Source organism: Ochotona princeps, chromosome 1 (genome assembly GCF_030435755.1).
Source record: "Ochotona princeps isolate mOchPri1 chromosome 1, mOchPri1.hap1, whole genome shotgun sequence".
NCBI classification, from domain to species: Eukaryota; Metazoa; Chordata; class Mammalia; order Lagomorpha; family Ochotonidae; genus Ochotona; species Ochotona princeps.
Window position 1 is genome coordinate 83,206,348 of NC_080832.1, and position 16,209 is coordinate 83,222,556.

The window sequence follows — 16,209 nt, forward strand, 5'->3', positions numbered from 1 at the left end:
AACCAAAACTATGGCTATGTTATGAGAGAAACTAAGAAAATTCAAAATGTGGCCTAAAGTTACAGGGGCTACCATACAATTACATATGTATGACCACGGTTCTTAATAAAATATGCCAAGGCTACTCTATTATTGCTATGTTCAGTGAGGTAGGATAAATTGCATCCATGTATTCTTTACTCAAGGTCTCTCTCTCTCTCTCTCTTTAAAGGTTAGGGGAAAAATTACAAGTTTCAAAATTCATGAAGGACCTGAAAATTCATGTTATGCTTGAGGAAAGAAATAGATAAATCAAAAATTACATTTTAGAATTCCAGATTCCATCTCAGAATTACTGGAAAAGAATTGCTGAAAAGAAAATCTTCAAGTAGACAGAATATTTGAACAACATAAACAACACATATGATCTAACTGAGAAAGAACACATTTCATCCAACAGCAACAGGTTGCTCATTTTGTTTAAGCACTTATGGGACATTAACAAGATATCTTTGATCATAAACAAACTTCAACAAGTCTAAAAAAATGAAACCATACAGTCTTTTCCTTTTTTTAAAAGATGGATTTTATTTATTTGAAATGGCAAGTTACACACACACACACACACACAGTTTCCAGTCGCTGTTTCACTCCTCAAATGGCCACAGTGGCCTTTGCTGGGCTAGGCTGAAGCTAAGAGCCAGAAGCTATATCCAGGTCTCCCACTGGATGCAGGGTCCCAAGTGCTTGGTCTGTCCTCCATTATTTTCTCAGGGGCATTCATAGGAAGCTAGATCAGCAGTGTAGTAGCAGTGACTCAAATGAGTGCTTATATGGGATGACAGCATAGCAGGCTTAACTCACTATGCCACAATGCCATCAATAGAGTGCTTTTTGGAACCATAATAGAATCAAACTAGAAATGAATAGCAGAAAGACAGGAAACCAACAAGCAAATCTCTGAACATGTAGAGATCAAACAAAACACCCTTAAGCAAATCACTGGCCAAAGAGAAAGTCTCAAAAGAAATTTTAAAATGCATAGAAATGAATGACAGTAAAAATCTGACAGATCAAAATATGAAGGAAATTCATAACACTAAATGTTTACATTGGAAACCAGAAGGTGGACTTTTGGCTCGGTAGCTCAACATGTGGGAAGCCTATGCCCATATTTGAATGCCTACGTGTTAGTCCGGGCCCTGCTATCCACTTTAGTTTTCAGCTCTGCACATCTTGAGAGACAGCAAGTATTCAGGTTCCTGTCACCCACGTGGGAGACCTAGACAAGTTCCAGACTCTTGGTGCTTCTGCCTGGCCCTGCCCAAGCTGTTGAGTGCACTCAAATAGACTGTTTATTATATATAATGTTAAATACATATAACAATATATATTACATAGTTACATATATTCTATATAGTCATATGTAATACATATCCTCATTGCACAATATCAGGAAAATCTCAAATTTATAATCTAAATTTCTAATTCAAAAACTCAGAAAAAAGAATAAAATAAACTGTAAAAAAGCAAAAAGGACTTAAATTTTCAAAAATCTATTTTTTTCTTGTTTAAGAAATTTATCAGTACATTAATTCTCAGGATCATAGCAAATATATAGTACTTAGTACAATACAATTTTCATGTTAAAGTGATATTATGTGATTAAGTTCCATGTAGTGCGTAGTCACAATTCTTATGATAATACTTCCCTTTCTCTTTTTTTCCTATGCTTTCCTTTATTTTTAAAGGAGGAAATAATTTAGATAAAAACCTAAGTTAATTAAGAGAAACCAGAAAAATAAGAGAAAAACATTCACAAAAATAATTTTAAAAAAATCAATAAAATTGATAAACATCTTGCAAGCTGACAAAAAAAGTCACCAATATTAGGAATTAACAGAGGATATCATTATAGATACTGTGATTATAAAAGATAAGGAAATATAGTGACTAGTTTCATGTACAGAAATCTAACAGTTTATAAGAAATGGCCCAAATCTTGAAAATTATAAATGAACACAAGTCAAGCACACAATTGGGTAAACAGAATTGCTCTATAAATGCTTAAGAAATGGAATTCACAATTTAGATGCTCCTCCAGAAAGAAAATACCAGGTTGGAGGTTTCCCTGACAAACTGAACCAAACATCTACTCTTTTTTGTAAGAGTTTATTTATTTTTAATGGGAAGTCAGATTTACAGAGAGGAGAGACAGAGAGAAAGATGTTCCATCTGCTGGCTCACTCCTAAGGCTTTGGATCATCCTCTACTGCCTTTCAAGGCCACAAGCATGGAGCTGGATGGGAAATGGTACATCTGGGATGCGAATTCGTACCCATATAGGATCCTGGTGCAATCCAAGATGAGGAATTAGCCACTAGGCTGAAGTGCTAGGCCCTACTTTTTTTTTTTTAAATGATTTTATTTTATTTGAATGGCAGATACACAGAGACAAATCTTTGATCTGCGGGTTCACTCACCAAATGTTTGTAATAGCCTAGAGTATGCCAGGCTGAAACCTTGAGTCTGGAACTCAGATAGGGAGTTCCAAGTGGGTTGTAGGGAACTGAAGTTCCCTACAAAAAACAATAATGTCGACTGGAGATCATTAGGTTGTACTAGAGCCAGATACTTTGATACAGGATTCAGGCATCGTGATAGTGACTTTACAGTGCCACAGGCCCATTTGTCAGCCAAGCATTGCCTGTGATTATAAAGCAAATTGAAAGTACGTTGTTGCACAAATTAAAGGGGAAAAATAAAGACAGGAGGGGTGATTAAGAGAGGGAGGGAGGAAAGTAGGATTATTTTCTTAAAACTGTATCTATTAAATATGTGAAAACTGCTCTCTTGATATAACAAGTTTTTAAAAGAATTTTTTAAGAAAAAATTTATGTAACAAATTTTAAAAAGAATTTTATATAACAAATTGTGAAAAGAATTATATAAAGATGAACACAATTTCTTGCAGAAAGTGGGAGAAAATGCTTCTTGATTCATTTAGTGACACCCAAACCAAAGACACTAACTCCAACAATATAGTAAAAATTATAAGCCATAACAAAGTAGAATTCATTTCAAGTATTCAAGCCTGGTTTAGTGTTTGAAATCAATCAACATAATGCCTTATATCAACAAAATAAAGAACAATCATATAATAATGCCAACTAAGGCAGAAAAATAATGTGACAACATATAACACCCATTCATGATTAAAAACTCCTCATGAGTTAGACAGAATGTGAATACCTGGTTTTGAGAAATAACATTTATAAAGCTCCTATTGCTACAATAATGCTTAATCATAAAAGACTGAATGCTTTCTCAGAAAATCAAAAAGCAAGATGTCTACTTTCATCCCTTTTACTCAACAGTACTGTAAGTTATAGTCAGTCAATGGGGAAGTTTTTTGTTTTCTTTTTTAAAGCACAATTTGGGCAGGCAAACATAAAATGTCCTTTGTTTCAGATATCCTGTCTGTCTACAGAGAAAAATCTCAAGAAATAAAGGAAAGTGCTCTTGGACTAGTAAGTGAATTCAGTAAGGTTATAGTATGTATGATCAATATGCAAAAATTAATCATGTTTCTGTAACAAGCGCATGGAAACCATATTAAAAACATTCTTATTTAAAAGCATTCAAAAAAACAATACTGAGGTATATATCGGAAAAAATTGGACAGCTTAGGTAAACTGAAAATTACAAAATGCTGATGTTAGAAATCAGAGAAAACCTAAGTAAGTGGGAAGAAGTTAGTAAATTCAAAGACTCAACATAATAAAATGTCAAAATATCAGCAAGGTTTTTTTCTTTCAGATATAAATGTAATAAAAATTTAGTGAAGGAAATAGTAAAAACAAGTGTTGGCAAACAAAACAAATCAAAACACCTCTATCTATATGCCTTATAGAAAAATAGGTTAAATAGGACAAGAAGCATAAACAGTAACCCTAGTATGATAAAACTTTTATTTGAACACAAAGGAGAAAATTTTTTGAATTTGGGTTCAACAAATGTTCTTAGACTTGACATCAAAAGCATAAAGGATGAAAGGGGAAAATTGACAAACTAGAATCCATAAAAATAAAATGTGGCTGTAACAAAGTCCATGAACACAGGATGAACAGAGAAACTATGGTTTGAAAAAAAAAAAAGAAAAAAACTTATTCGGCAAAGTATTGATGTTTAGTATAAACTTTAAAACATCAAAACTTAAGAGTATAAAGCAAAAATTCAATGAGAAAATTGTCAAAATATATTTACAGCATATTCATCAAAAGAATATACATGCTGGGAATTTCAAGATGGTGCAATAAGATGAGGATAGGTTTAAACTGCTGGAAAAGGATTGGCTGAGGTGAAGCAGAAAGGATATGAGCATGGGAAGTAGGAGAGGGCAGGATGATTGGAGAGGGACACCTGGAGACTCATGGACACAGGAAAGCAACAGAGAGAGAGAGAGAGAGCAAGTGGTGCTACAGTAAACAGATACTCCATCAATGATCAGAGCTCCACCAGTGAAGTTTACTGGGAACTCAGGAGGTGAACCCAACCATAAAATGGTGGGTTCTGCTGATTTGTTTAATCTGAACCCGAGCATAAGCACAGTGGAAGAGCCCAAGCAAACAGTGTGGGAACAAGGTGAAATTTAAAGCCCAGACCATCACCAGTGCCACACTGGGTGCCATTTTGTGAACTGGGACAAAGGCTCAGGGGAGGGACAACAGTCAGATGTGTCTGCACTGAGCCAAAGAATTCACTTCTGGCTCAATGCATTCCATGAGTCCCACCAGGAAAACAATATTGACTTGGCATTCCACTAGTTCCATCCAAAATAGGCCCTGCTGCACCCAGGGTTAATTGCCAGCAGGTTCCAGGAAGAAGAGGAAAGAAAAAAAATGCTGCAATGGGCACTACTAACAACCATGTGATTAGGTGTCTCTCTAATTCTGGAACTGTCGTTAACTGGAAGGAGAAAGGCTGAGCATGCCATGGTGTTCAGGATTACAGGGGAGTGGAGAATGGTGAGGCAGGAGCCAGGATTACAGAGACTGCAAGAGTGTAACACAGGGGTCTGGGACTGAAACTCGCTGGAGGAAGTGGTTCAAGGGATGGCAAATGAACTAAGCACTGAACAAGATCAGTAAAGTCAACTTGCAGACCTGTGGGCAACACAGCTTAAAAAGTGGTCCTAAGGAGAATTCATTAATCAGAGTTTAAGTAACCAAGTACAAAAGATGAGATTTAGGTACAAAACATAAGGTTCCGATGCTTCCCCACAAAAGGAGCACATTTCTGTGCCAACCTTAGAGTAAACAGAAGGAGTCATCAAGAAGCAGCTGGATAAAGGAATTTTTAAAAATTTATTTTTATTGGAAAGTCAGATTTACAGAGATAAAGAGAGACAGAGAGAAAAATCTTCCATCTGCTGGCTCATTCCCCAAGTGGCTGCAACGGCCAGAGCTGAACCAATCCAAAGCCAGGAGCTTCTTCCAGGTCTCCCGTGCAGATGCAGGGTCCCATGGCTTTGCGCTGTCCTCTACTTCTTTCTTAGGCCACAAGCAGGGAACTCTGGAAGGGAAGTTGAGCAGCTGGGATACAAACCAGTGTCCATATGGAATCCTGGTGCATTGAAGGCAAGGACTTTAAGAAACTCTATAGGCCAAAAAAAGAATGGAGTGGCATTCCAGACCTTGGAAGGAGAAAAGAGTCAGCCCAGAATAACTTAACTCAACAAAGCATTCCTTTGTCTTTGAAAATGAAACAAAATACTTCCACAGCAAACAAAAACTCAAACACTTTGCCTCTATTAGATCTGCTCTACAAATGCTGCTTAAAGATGTCCTACTGATGGAGAAAAGGAATAGTACATATGAAAACCAAAGGCAAACATGGAGAATATCCCAATGAAATGACAAAAGACTAAATAAAAAATGAACATCTCTTTGTCAAAATGACAGGACCAAATCATTACCTCTCCATGTTAACCCTGAATGTAAATGGCTTAAACTCATCAATCAAATATCAGATTAGCAGCATGGATTAAATAGAAACCCATCTATCTGTTACCTAGAGGAGACACATCTCACCAACACAGACAGGTGAAAAGTAAAAGTGAAAGGAAGGAAAAGGTTATCCCAGGCTAATGGAAAGGAAAAAATGAGCTGGTGTAGCTACTTATTTATCAAATAATATAGACTTTGATGTGAAAAGCATTAAAAGAGGAAGAAGGATACCACATAATGATGAAGGGAGCCATTCAGCAAGAAGAAATAACCATAATAATTGTTTAGGTATAAATGCCAGCTCACCTGGCTGCATGAAACAAATATAAATTTATTTAAATGGAGAAACAGATTCCAATACAATAATAGTGAGTGACCTTAATACCCCACTAGCCTCAACGGACCCATTGATAAGCCAGAAACTCAGCAAGGAAACAATAGTTCACACACACAATAGAACAAATAGGCTTAATTGATATCTAAAGAACCTTTAATCCTACATATGCAGAACACACTTTTTTTTAAATATATATTTTATTATATTATTTATATATCTGAGGTGAAAGGGAATATTGAGGGAGAATCCCCACCCAGTCTCCCACCCGCCCAAGGTCCCAGATGTGGGGCATGCTGAGATACTTGCTCAAGTGGTCTTTATAGTCTTCCAGTTATGGATCGCTGCCAGTCATATCCCTCCCAGCTCGATTAGGTCATTGAAGAAGCCACTGATTGTCACAGTCCATCATGGAGTCTTCATTTGCCCAGTATTTCGCTGCCCAACGTTTAGCTGAGGTGGTTGATTGACCTGTTCCGTCCTCCGTCCTCTTCTAGCCAGGGCTCTGAGTCCAGCAGTTCGATTGGGGAGATCACCAAAGAGACTTAGAGGTATTCCCAGATCTGATTCCCGCATGTTCCAGCTAGCACCGGTTCCAGCACAGTCCATCGCCACAATCAGTTGGTGGTTGCAATCGCTGGGCTGGCTCCGTTCTCAGTCCTGGCTTGCACTGGAACCAAGGGTGTTGCAGTCCAGCCTGGTTCTGCCCAGCATGCACTCGACTCTTTCATCAACCAGTGGGGTCTGCAGCCCAGTCGGGGTGACCCACAATAACCCCCACCAGGCCCGCCTCTCACCCTGGTCTGCAAGTATACATAGCAGACTAGTCCAGTCTGTCCCACTTCCCATATGGCTCCAGTACCTGTCAATGGGCATTGAAGCTTAGTTCCCTCCAACCAACCAACTCTCCAGCCCTCACGGATATTGCTGAGTGCCTCTCCTTCTAGCCACCCCAGCCCCTGTCCTAGTTTTCATGCCCTCTCGTGGGAGTAGTGACCCAAGAGGGGGAACCCCACCACCTCCCTCTTGGGTCTCTCTCAGCCCCAGTTTATGATCTCTTTGGGTGGTTCTGTGGTTTGACTTGACAGAATTAGCTCCCAGTGCCAGCTTCTGCCAGCTGTCTGCGGTTAAGCCCAAACAACGTTCACCCACTCCAATTTATGCTAGAACCGGCAGGAATAATCAGCCCAAGCTGGCTTTTCCCTGTTCTAGTCCACGTGCGGCGCTCAGGTGTTGCAGCCCTGCCCAGTCTGGTCTGTCCCCATCCCATCCCACACTATCCAATGAGAATAGCTGTCCGGCGAGGGGACCAGCCCCTCCATCCCCCCGCTGCTCTACCCTCTCCCTTCCTGGTTCTCACGCGAGAACACACTTTTTTAAAATCAGTATACAGAATATTCTCTAGGACTGATCATATTATAGCCCACAAAACAAGTCCCAGAAAATTGAAAAAAAGTTTGAAGTGATACCATACATCTTTGAGCCATCATGGAGTGAAAAAGGAAATCAACAGGTAAAAATACCACAGAAGATATGCAAATATTTGGAGATTGAATAATATGCTGCTAAATGAACAATGGGTTATAAAAGGAATAAAAGAGGAAATAAAAAATTGCTTGAAATGAGTGAAGGCAATAATACAATGTATCAATGTTTATTGGACACAATCAAGGCAGTGTTAGAAGAAAATTTCATTTAAATCAATGATTATGTCAAGGAATTAGAAAAGCTCCAGGTAAATGCACTAACCATATGTATGAATGAGTTAGAAAAATAACAGCAAAACAATCCCAAAACTAGCAGGAGAAAGCAAGCATCAAAACAAGGGAGGAAATAAACCAAATAGAAACTAAAACAACAATACATAGGATTAATGAATCAAAGAGATTTTTTTTAGAGAAAATCAATAAAATAGATTTGGCACTAACCCAATTAATCAAAAAGGAGGGAGAAGATACAAATCAATAGAAATCAGACGAGAAAGAAAATATAACAACCTATGCTTTAGAAATACATAGAATAATCAACTATGGCAAGAAACTATATTCCAACAAATTAGAAATTATTAAAAATGGATAGATCCTGCACACATAAAATTTACCAAAACTGAATCATGAGGTAATAGAAAATCTAAATAAACCCATAATCAGGATGGGGGTCAAGTCAATAATTAAATCCCTCCCAACCAGGAAAAGCGTGGGACCTGATGGCTTCACTACTGAATTCTACCAAACATTTCAAGAACTTAACCCAATGTTCCACAAACTATTCTAAGTGATAGGAAGGCAGGCAATTCTTGTAAACTCCATCAAACCAACATCAATTTAATACCAAAGCCAGATACAGACACAACAGAGAAAAAGAACTACTGACTGATATCCCTGATGAACTCAGATGTAAAAATTTTCAACAAAATATTAGTCAACAGAATCCAACAATATATCAGAAAGTTCATTCACAAGGATCAGGTGGGATTTATTGCTACCATGCAGGGATGGTTTAACATACACAAATCAATAAATGTGACATACCAACTCAACAAATTGAAAACTATATGATCATCTCAACAAATACAGAGAAGGCATTTGATAAAATCCAACACCATTTCATGCTAAAAACAAGATAGGCATAGAAGGAACAGTCTATAACACAATTAAAGGAATATATGAAAAACCCAAATGGCATCATCATATTAAATGGGGAAAGACTAGAAGATTTTCCACTAAGATCTGGAACCAGACAAGGGTGTACACTTTCACCACTGCTATTGGATATAGTATTGGAAGTTCTCAGTAGAGCAGGAAAAGGAAATTACAGGAATTACAATTGGAAATGAGGAATTAAAATCCCTGCTCTCAGGTGATATGATTCTATACATAGAAGAACTGAAAGACTCAATCAAGAGATAACTGTGAGGCAAGTCTGTCAATCTAGAGAGAAAAACAGCTAACAGCTGGTCTGTGTTCTGTACCTGGTCAATGCCAAATTTGTGTTAATTATACAAGTGTGCCAGCATAGTCACATATTTTTTATTTAAAAATATGTGGGGAATTTGACATATGCCGGCACAACAGCAGACTATCTATATCTATATCTATATCTATATGAAGAATTTTGTAATACAGACTAACTATCATATCAAGGTGTGAATATGCAATGCTGTACACATCTATATTGCCAAATCAAAGATGAACCCACAGTGAAACTATGGAATTATCCTGCCAATAGGATGCTGGACTTTCTACCACTCTCTATATATACAATGTTATGATACACTTAAATAGCAGAATGGTGGATTTGTGACTGTTGTTGAAGGACTGTATTACTGGAATAATACAGGGGGAAATAGTGAGGAGGGGTATGGGGGAAATCTGTGAGCTTATGGAATTGTATCATAAAAAATTAAAAAAGGAAAATAAAAGAATATACATACCATATGTACCAAGGAGAATTATACAGATTACAAATATATCAAAAAATAATCTGACATTGGCCATCATGGAAAGGCAAAAATCACAGATAACGCTACACAACTACCAGAACCAGTAAACATCAAAGGAAACAGTTAAGCCATTCCCAATGTACATGCAGCATTGTTTCACACAATAAAAGATGGAAGGACCCAAATCTGTAGCTTGTTATAGCAGTTTTAAAGTTTGGTTGCCACAGTAAATTACTGGGGATTCTCCATACTTGAATATGGAACATGTATACAGGGAAAGGAAATAACATTACACTTTATAAGCATTACATCTAAGTAGAAAATGCAGTGTCTTAAAATAAACCTATACTTAAAATTGGCCAAAAGAAACCCACAATGACAAATAAAATAGTGACAACACAAAATATTGCAGAGAATGTAGATCATTCACAAATTGCTGTTGGGAAAGTAAAACAGTTCCTCTGCAAAAACCGGTAGTTTGTTATCACACTAATTATACTACTACCCTCTGACTGAGCATTTGGATTCTTGGGCATTCACACAGAATAAATGAAAACTTACATTTGTACAAGAACTGAGATATAAATGTTATGGATATAAGTGTTATGATTTTATTTATAAGGGACAAAAACTGACAAAGAGATAGATGTCTTTCACCATGACAATGGTTCCATAAACTGTAGTACATATACCCCGTGGAATACCGCGCAACAACAAGAATACACCACAATGCACACTACTTGGGTGAATTACTGTGTAAGTATGCTGACTGAATAAACGTTAACCCTAAATGTGACATGGTATAATATTTCATTTAGATAACCGTTCTGAAAACAAAAACAAAAAGGAGTAGATGAATGGTTGCTGAAGTTGGAGCAGTAAGGACAGAGGGTAGGAATGAGGGAAGGAAGAGGCGGGTATTATTATAAAGAGGTACTTTGAGGACAAATAATAGGAGAGGGATATAGGAAGAAATAGGGAGAAGGGAGGAGAGGAATATTGATCCCTTTTTCTTATAAATCAATCACAGAAAAAAAAACTTTAAAAAATGCTAACAACAACAGCAGAAACAAAAAGGCAACTTGGAATAGGCATCTAGCATAGCGATTAAGCAGCTATTTGAGATGTCCATAAGCTATGGTAGGCTTCATGTGTTTGAGTCTCAGCTCTACTCCTGATTCCAGCTTCCTGTCAATGCACACCTTGGGAAGCATCAGGCTGCAGCCTGGCCCTGCCACTCCTGTGGGAGCTGTGTATTGAGGTTCCAGTTCTTGTCTTCAGCCTGGCCTAGCCCTGGACATTGCAGCCATTTGGTGCTCTCTTTTCTCTCTCTCTCTCAAATTAAACAAATTTAAAAACACAGCTTGAGAGATTCTTGTACTGATGGAACTGTTCATTATTTGGCTGTTGTGTCAGATACACATACCTTTATGTGCCATAATATTGTCCAGAACCAAGTACACACACACACACACACACAAGTGAAAGTGGAGAAATGTAAATGCTTTTCTCAAGAACAGCACAAACAGAAAAAAAGGTGGATGTGGAGAAATCTGAAAAGATTTGCAGATTGCACCAACATGATTAGCCTAGTGGTGTTATTATACGACGATTTTACAATGTGTCACTGTTTGGGGAAGTTAAGTAAGGCCTACAAAGGACAGTCTGTATTATGTCTCAGAACTACATGTGATTGTATAGTCACTTCGATAAAAATTTCAATTATAAGAGAGTCATTACCAGCAATCAAGCCTTGATATAGAGTTACATGAGGAAATGTGTTATTTTTCAAGTCCACATGTGAGATCTGATTGCATTGCATTTTAGTTCAGTGGTGCTGTTAGCTTTTGGATGGGTCTCTTAGTTTCAAATGAGTTAAAAATGTAAAAATTGTAATGCATTCAGTTGAAATGATTTAGATTAGGGATGTTTTTCTTAACTGTGCAAGACTGGCATAAGACAATTTCTGGTGCCTTTTCTATTATACCTTAGGATAAATCAGTTCATTTTCTAACACCGCTTTTTATGAAATAAAATGCCCACTTAGATAACTACCAAAGAGATCAACAAATGTCATTCAGAGCCTTGGACCTACCTGGATGAAAGCTGAAATATGAAGCTCATGGTTATGGGTCTCAGGTTGCTGTGCATCAGGTTAAGCCATGGTTTGCAACACCAAGGTCTAGTTCAAGTTCCAGGTGCTTCATTTTTACTCCAGCTTGTTGCTAATATGCCTTGAAGTTTTTTTAAAAAAACTCTTAAAAATAATAAATCTGGTGCTTCTTCCCTTTATTTTTGTAGCTCCTAAATTCTTGACAGTTTAGAGAACTAAAGGCAGTATTTATTATTTTTATCATCTATCTTGAAGGAGTTTTAAGTGTTTCCTGATTCGTCCTCAAAGAATTTTGGTAAAATACGGAACTTGAATCAAATTGTATACAGACATTAAATTGTATACAGACATTAAGAAACAAAAGAAACAGTGGTATGATGACTATTAAATTTTATATGGAATACTTATTTATTTAAAAATATTTATTTATTTATTTGAAAGGCAGAATTATAGAGAGAAAAGACAGAGAAAGAAATCTTCCATCACTGGTTCACTCCTCAAATGGCTGCACCGGCAGGAGCTAGACCAGTCCAACGCCAAGAGTCAGGAGTTCCTTCCAAGTCTTCCATGTGAGCACAAATGCCCAAGCACTTGGGCCATCCTCCACTGCTTTCCCAGGCAATTAGCAAGGAGCTGGATTGGAAGCGCAGCAGCCAGGACTAAATTGTCATTCATATCGGATACCAGTGCCACGGAGTTTTAACCTACTAGCATGGCACCAGCCCCCTAGTCTCTTTTCCAGATGAGACAGCCTGTTTTTACACATCATACTAGAGAAGTATAATGTTTTTTCAGTAAAATATATGACTTTGCTGTACCATTTAAGATTTAAATTCTGTTCTTGCTGTTACTTTGCCTTCAAGACGGTTTTAAGTAAAGATTGATTGTTTTTTGGGGTACAAAATAACAATGCCTAAAAGCTCATGTTCCAGTAGTTTTCTCATTAATTATCAGCACTATTCATTACAACAAAGTGACCTTTGTCTAATCTATGAGCTATCTGCTGTGACCATTAGTTTTTTTTTTCTGGTTTTGCACCATCAAATAACATTTTTGTGAAGATGAAATGTTAACATTATTAATCCCATGACATTTGCACTAATTCTTGAAGGGTTGTGGCTAATTAGACACATAAAATTGGAAATATTGCTTTTATTAAGAGTATCAAAACAATCAATTTATGGCTCCTTTTATTCTGTGCATAGACTTGAAGTGGCATATGGCTAGCAGGCCAGCATACCTCCTCATGTAATTCCTATCAGGAAAGAAAATGTGATGTAAATTATGTCATAAATTGCAAAGATATCAGAAGGGTTGCAGTTATAACTCTTTATAATGTGAAAAATTCTACTAGTATAATATCTATTAAGGAAATGAACTCAAGATCTACAGATGGTTTCTGCACTTAAATCAGAATTTTGAAATAAGCAGACACTAGTAAATCAGTGTTTGTAATTTCATTTCATTGGAGAGCAAAAAATATACTAAAAACATGGTAATGACCATTACTTACATGCATGATTAAGATAGCTTTAGCACTTCCAGGAAGATGTATTAACTATTAGTATATGAGTACACTAGAGAAGAGTTTAAGGGAATTAATTTGTATTAAATGGACTGATTTTACCTGAATTGAATGCATATTCACATGCTTCCATTAGGGTGATAAAAAGAATATGATCAAACTTCATTGCCTTGCTTAGTACTATGGTAACAGGAGTGGGGTGTGGATGTTGTAAATTAGACCAAAGTTGAAGCAGGTGTTGAAGCTTCCTGCCTTGGAAAACAATGACTGAGTTTTGAATGATGGTATTAGGCTTAGGCAGACATTTTGCTTAACAGCAACAAAATCCATTACCTCTCTCAGTCTTTCTTTTTTTGGTTAGTTGACTTCCGAAATTTCTATTGTAAATGATTCATTCTAGCATTTTCATATGTAAATATCTCCTAAAGCATAATTTATTTGATGTCATCTAAATTAAAATGTTCATTTGTCCAACATGTTCTTCAGAGGAGTACAGAGTAGGCAGAAATTTGAAAATCTCCTCTTTGGGGGCTGGCATTGTGGCACAGTAAGTAAAGCCACCATCTGCTGGCATCCCATAGGGCACCAGTTTAGTTTTAGCTGATCCACTTTTGAATTAATCAGCTCCCTGCTAATGTGTCAGGGAAAAAAGAAATATGGCCCAAGTATTTGGGTCCTTGCCACCCATATGGGAACTCCAACAGACATTCCTGGCTTTGGACTGCCCAGCTTTGGCCTGCCCAGCTTTGGCCATTACACCCATTTGGGGAGTGAACCAGTAGATGTAAGATTCTCTCTCTCATAAACATCTTTTTAACTTCTATCTTTCAAGGATATAAACTAATCTTAAAAAGTTAAATGCCCCTTCAAAATGATGAGTTTATATACTGTTACAAAGAAAATATTTTAACAGGTGTTGAGGCCTCAGTTTAAGACCATATGGGTCATGGACAGGAAGTGAGTGATTCATTGTTGTGAAGAAGTGCAGCACTGCTAGCACTGGAAAAGCTGAACGTCCCGGGCTGAATTCCATGAGGTCAGTCTAGAATGGTCCTGCTTCCCAATCCCTAGTTTGCATGTTCTGATGCGGGCTCGTACCCTTTGTTGTGATGAGGGGCTGGCTGCTGTTAGGTGCTGTCATATTGGCCTAGCATGAGCCATTCAACCACATGATCCCTCTAGTGGTCATATTTTGTGTTCTAAAATTCACCTAGGCACCAGGGAAAAGGATGTTTAGGACTTTCTTTTCAGATAGGGTCTGTCAACAGGAACAAGCTGAAATAGCATCCCTTGTGAAGGAGCCTGAGTAACCAGTACATGTGATGGAGATGTGTTCACATTTTCTTACCTCCATTGTGAACACCACACAGGTTTATCGAGTTCTTTTTGGTTGCCCATCTTCCCTACCCCAAACTTAATTATACCTTACTTGGTTTGAGGAACATAGGACTGCCTGCATACCCCTGCATGTGTATAAGCAAGGGTTAGGACTAACTGAATCATAAAGTCCAGGCTGGAAAAAATTAAAAACAAGGTTGCTGCACCTTGAACTAACTCTGGATATCTATTCAGTTATGATTTTGCAAAATAATTACAAGTTAACAAGTTCAATTTAGAACTGAAACTTAAAGCCCTGAATCAGATCAAAATAGAAACACCAGAAGAATCTGCAAAATGAATGAAATCAAATTAAGTTTTCATTTGGTTTAAATTGCTAATTTGTTTGTCATTAACTATTAGGCTTTTCTTTCTCTTAAGAACTACACAAGCTTTTTACAAATAACATAACTAACAATGGATTCAGAAATTAAGTTAGGCCATTATTTTAGCTTTGTAAGAAAGCATGCAAGGGAAGAAAGTTTTTAAATGAACGAGTTTAAAGAAAAGTGCTTAAAACTGTGTTGTACTTAAATTCAGAAAAATATCCCTGGTCTGAGAAATTGGTAGATATCAGTTAAGCTGCTTCTAAAGCAAGTCTTATTTGTTCTTTCTGATGATGTTTGTCCTGTGTGCTGAGGCAGACAGCTGTTCTAGAACAAGACCTTGAATGGTCTGTGCTCCTGAGAAGCTGACAGTCAGGTCAGGACAGGCCTGTTTTTAGACTCATAACTGTCTTTACAACCACCTTTTCCTGGACCACAGACATTGTCCCATCACTGAGATTCTCTGTTTCTTTTCAGAAAATCTGTACCTCTATAGGCTAAGTATAATTAGTTGTTCTGTAACATTTACTCTAGTTACAGAAGTCCTAATTCTCATGAATTTACCTTATAAAACATACAATGAATATCATAAACATAAAGATGTAAAGATGGACAATGTTTCTTATCACACTTGAGGAGTTTAATAAATATCTGGGGAGGAGAAGAAATAGACTAGAAAGCTCACAAAATAATATCCCTGAGTATTGTCTGAGTGCTGGTTTCTTGAGAAATGCTGTACCCATTGTTCTAACTCCTTGACGTAGGAAAGCCCTCACTGACTGGTGAGGTTTCCTCCAAGTCAACCCTTCAGGTTTAGCAAAAGCCATTGAGTGAACTGTATTTTATTAATCCATTAAAATCAGAATTCTGGAAAAGAGCTCTAGCTAAAAGTGGAAAAATTACGATAATTGGCCTGTGATTTGTTAACAACCTGCTTATTATTCATTTTTATTGACACTGATGGATTAAAGGGTAAATGCCTGTTTATCACAAGATGTCTTGTTGACAGTGTGTGCTTATTTTGCTTAATTTAAACTATAAAACAGTAATTATCTACTTAACTTCTATGATTTATATCACCGAACATTTTCATTTCAATTCTTTT

At 37.1% G+C, this 16,209-nt stretch overlaps 1 protein-coding gene across 1 annotated transcript in view; it reads right to left on the bottom strand.

Annotated features, from left to right (window-relative positions):
* The window catches only part of KCNQ5 (potassium voltage-gated channel subfamily Q member 5), a 558,133-nt gene that overhangs the window by 142,060 nt on the left and 399,864 nt on the right, over window positions 1-16,209 (bottom strand). The gene's annotated exons all lie outside the window — the stretch shown is intronic.